General features: G+C 38.4%; 1 pseudogene; it reads left to right on the top strand.

Annotated features, from left to right (window-relative positions):
• Positions 1-2,469: 2,469 nt before the first annotated feature.
• LOC102857169 lies at positions 2,470-3,200 on the top strand (annotated as a pseudogene).
• Positions 3,201-5,051: the final 1,851 nt, after the last annotated feature.

Below are 5,051 nucleotides of genomic sequence, written 5' to 3' on the forward strand. Positions count from 1 at the left end.
TCATCCTAGAGAGGGTTAAACCAGACTACTCCTTGGAGGCAAGGATTCTGAGGCTTCGTCTGACATACTTTGGACATGTTGTAAGGAGGGACAGACAGGTCCTTGGAGAGGGACATCATGTTTGGGAGCGTGGAGGGGCAGTGCAGGAGAGGAAGGCCCTCTATGAGGTGGATTGATTCAGTGATGGTAGTAATCTGGATGGGTGTGTCAGAGGCAGTGCGATTGGCACAGGACAGAGCAGGGTTTATGGCTGTTGTACATATGGTCACTATGAGTCGCAAGTGACTCTACGGCGCATAACAAGAACAATATCATAGACTAGAATCTTTCTAGAAGAAATACCAATGAAGTGGGGAAAAAAATTATGTATATAAGCTTTGGTAGCCTAACAGTAAATTGTGGTGCTGCCAATCCAAAGGCAAACAGTTTGAATTCACTAGCAACTCCTCAGGAGAAAAAGAGGCTGTCTCCTCCCATCCAGTTTGCAGTTGTTGCTGTGTACTGTGGAATCAGAACCTACTCATAGCTGACCCACCACTGAGTTTTCAGAGGCAGTAAGTCACACAAAGATTACCCATTTTTCTCAAGGAGCACCTGGTGGATTCAAATCATGTACCTTTGGGATCACAGTGCAGCAATTAGCCAGTAGGTCACCAGAGCTTTGTGCAAATTGCAGCCCCTAAAAACTTGCTGGGGGGGGGGCACAGCTATGAGTTGGTTCTCATTTGACAGCACATATTAACAATCAACTTACATATATACATACACATACATACACGTGAGATTTATCTCAAAGAAATGGCTCATACGTTTCAAGAGTCCTATAAGTCCTAGCTCGATGAGATCCATGGAGAGAGGTTTTTCCTTACTAAAGAAGCTGTGGAGGCAGGTAAGTCCAAAATCAGCAGGAAAGGCAGCAGATTGCTGGCTTCAGAAGTCGATAAAGAACAGCAGATAATGAGACAGGTGTAGGATCCAACTCAAGCAAAACCCAGAGAGCTTTGCCCAACATCCATACTAATTTGATGCAAGGCCACACATCCAACGAAACACCCTTTTAAAAAAATTTTTTAAATACCAATTTAATTGACTGACTGCTCACAGTATATTTCATCATGGAGATGATTACATCACAAATCAAGAAAGACAGTCATCCAGGGAAATACTACACCATAATTGCCCAACGTTTGAATATCACAGACAGCCAAGTGGACACACAACCTTAACCATCATAGCCTCTATAACATTACAATGCCATGCATAACACTTATTAAGTGTATTTGTGCCAGGTGACACACTAAGCATTTTACATGCTTAGTAGCAGAGGCAGGATACAAATTCAGGGTCCTTTGGGTCCAGCAATCATGTTCTTACACCACAGCAGTCTACTGCATATGTACTCAGACAATCAACTGCCTCCATATCTACTTCTAATAATCCTAATAAAGCATTCACAATAGACTCTGTGTATTATCCATGGGGCATATTTAACTTCATGGGCCAGAAACAAATTCCAAAAGAGGGTCCCTTTCCCACTTGCTTGTTACAAAATCAAATGATCTCTGATGAAAATAGAACTTCTCTTTGCCCTTGGTTCCCCAATGGAAAACGAAAACAAAGGAGGGAAAGGGCTGCTGTGTGTTTACAACGTCCTTGGTTGCCTCAGTGAGTCTGCTGTTTTGTTCTTTGTGTCTTTAGACCCAGAAACATGAGCAAGAAAACACTAATACATTTCCCAGAGGCAATCAACCAATTGTTGCATAAATTTTCTTTTCCCTCCAGGGAGCTCACTGTAAATATGAATGGTGTTTAAGCTATTAAATGTTAATATGCTTAGCTCATTAAGTCTTCTTAGAAATAATTTGCAGCAAGGGTGGGTCTATTAATATACATATGCTCATCTGTACGTCTGCCAGGGCATACACAGTGCCCACAGAAACTCAGAGATTGGCTTAGCCAGAGGACAGCCTGGCTGTAAATGCTGCCAAGTGGGGCACCTGCTGCTAGGGATAGACAGCCAGTCCCGGATGTGGATGTGGATAATGTGGGGCACATTCTAGTGCTAAATGTAAGTGGGCATGAGGGATGGGCCTTCTTGAAAGAAACTGGCTGAGTCATGGAAGGAAATTTCAGAATGTATGGGCTACGACTTGGTTTATCCTCGTATGATATTCTTAATTTTCAAAATCCTACCAAATGAGTTTTTTTAATGATGAAGAATGTTGTGCCATCAAGTCAGAACTGACTCATAGTTGACCCTCCAACAGGTTTTCAGAGGCTGTAGATCACACAGAAGATTGTCCATCTTTCTCCCATAGAGCAGCTTGTGGATTCAGAAGAATGATGGTTGAAGAAACTGTTAATTGTACATTAAAAAACAACAATCGACTGTACCTTCCGGTGCCAAGAAATGGACAAAATTTGACAAGATGTGGTGCTGTAGCTTGACCTGATGGGACAGACTCAAGCATGGCATCGGAACTTTGTAAGATGATCTTTGTGGCAAGACTGGAAAAGCACAAATATTTGTTTTTAAATTACAAGAATCTGCACCATTTCCCATTGGAGTTACTGAAAAGATGAGGGTCTACAGTACCTAGAGAGACTCTACATGAAAAGGAATTCTCTTACGACCTTGCCAGAAAATCTTGCTCAGAAGCTTCCAAACCTTGTGGAACTTTACCTTCAAATGACATAGTTGTGATTCCTGAAGCCATTGGTTCCCTCGTGAAACTCCAGTATCTGGACCTTAGTGATAATGTCTTAGAAAGTGCCCAGAAATTGGTCATCTGAGAGCATTACGTCATCTTCGATTAGCAAATAACAAACTACAATTTCTACCTTCAGAGGTCGGTGATTTGAAGCAGCTGCAGACATTAGATGTCTCTACCAATCGTTTGCTCACTTTACCAGAGAGGCTACACCTGTGCCTTTCTCTGCAGTACCTAACAGTGGACCGAAATCATCTGTGGTGTGTACCTCGCCATCTTTGCCAGCTTCCGAACCTCAGCGAGCTCTCCATGGCTGGAAACCGTCTAACGTTTTTGCCACTTGATTTAGGGCGATCTCCAGAACTACGATATGTGTATGGGGAAAACAACATTCACCTGAAAGGCTTACCATCCTATTTATATAATAAAGTCATCGGGTGCAGTGAAAAAAAAATCATGAAAAAAAAGTTGTCCATATACATGCAATAAAACATTTGGTATTCATATATACAATTGAATGGAATTATAATTATGTTTATCAGGCTGTACAACTATTATCACTATCTGCTTTCAAATTTTTCTATCACCTCCAAAAGAAACTCACTGCTCCATAAAAACAAGTCCTCCTTTCACATTAAGTATTAATATTTTATAACTACAATGTTATTGTTAATTGTCTTCAAGTCAGCTCCAAATCACAATGACCTTATATATGACAAAATGAAACATTGCCTGAAAAGACTATAGTGGACTGAAGATTGATGGTTGAGGAAGCTGTTAAGTGTATGTACAAAAATGATAATCATGAACTTCAAATAGTTGAACAAAGAAATAGATTCAGAATTAATATAAATATTAAAGGAGAATGTGTCCACTAGATACCTCAAGAAAAATACTATGTACTTTTGAAAGAAAAATGCTTCTAAAAATTAAATAATAAGACAAACTAAAATGGTAGATATTGCATAACATAGTGATTAAAATTGTTACTTTTATTGTGATTTGATTGAATGTTTATGAAGGAAATTGGTTTTTTGGCTAATTCATAGACATTTTGTTTAATAACATTACATTATCTACAACATAATCACACTCTTCTTACTCTTTCCCTCTAATGTTCATTTCCAAAATTCTGATATTTTTAATTTTTGATGTTATAAAAGGATGAAAGTTATACAAATGTTCAGGTCTTTTGTTCATAGGATTGCTATCAGTCGCATACAACTCGACGGCACAACTTTGTAACTTCCAACTTCCAAAGTTCCTAAGTAGGAAAGCCTTCATAATCAGTTATAACAACATCCATGATAAATCATATGCAATATCCCACCCCATAGACTAAATCAAAGGAGAAAATACTAAAAAAAGGTGAGAAATCCTAAAAATTGCTTGTATCTGCACTGAACAAAATTGACAGTGAGCATCTACTTCACAACTTCAAAACTGTGTAGGTTTGCAAGAAAAACCTAGTAGGTGACATTGTTTGGTTTATTTTTTAAAAATCATCCCTGCATTGAAAACATTTTTTAAACTTATGATAAAATTATTTACAGAAACACCATTTTTCACCTGTACAATTTAGTGACAATGACTATTTTTATCATGTATGAAACCTAAAACTTAACAACTTTTAACTATTGAGAATGCTTAATAATGAAAACATAGCAATAACTAATTTTAAAAATAAAGTTTCAGATTTATTCTTTCATCCAATAAGTTTATTCTATAATGGTAAGATATAGTGTGGGTCAAATGTTGATGTTACCATTACACCTTTTAGGACTTTGTATTTCTCATTCCCTTGCTGCAACTTAGTACTTTACCATATGCATCACTTAGCTTTGTTTGTAATTGAATTTTATATAAATGATGTTATGCAGTATACACTGCTTAGTGTTCGTTTTTTCATTTTCACATTATGTTCATGAGATGTGATTTTTTTGCCCTCTTATAATCCACTTTGTATGTATGCCTCCATCTATCTCTCCGTTAGGTCAATGAGCATCTATCTGAGTTGCTTAAGATTTCCTTTTCTGGATATTCTTGCGTGTGCGTGTGTGTGTGTGTGTGTGTGTGTATCTCTGATATAAATGTGCAAGAGTTTAGGAAACAGAGGATGTGCATCTTGACTAAAAACCAAAATCAATCCCACAACCATCCTGTGGATTCCAATGCTCCAATGCTCCATCAGTTTCTGAAGCTGTCAATTTTAGTATCAGGATGTTGTTGTTGTTGTTATGTGCTGTCGAGTCGTTTGCGACTCATAGCGACCCTATGCACAACAGCCCTAAACCCTGCTCTATCCTGCGCCAACCGCACTGCCTCTGACACACCCATCCC

This window comes from Elephantulus edwardii, unplaced genomic scaffold (genome assembly GCF_000299155.1).
Source record: "Elephantulus edwardii isolate Elephantulus edwardi_28Jun2011 unplaced genomic scaffold, EleEdw1.0 scaffold00131, whole genome shotgun sequence".
In the NCBI taxonomy this organism is placed as follows: Eukaryota; Metazoa; Chordata; class Mammalia; order Macroscelidea; family Macroscelididae; genus Elephantulus; species Elephantulus edwardii.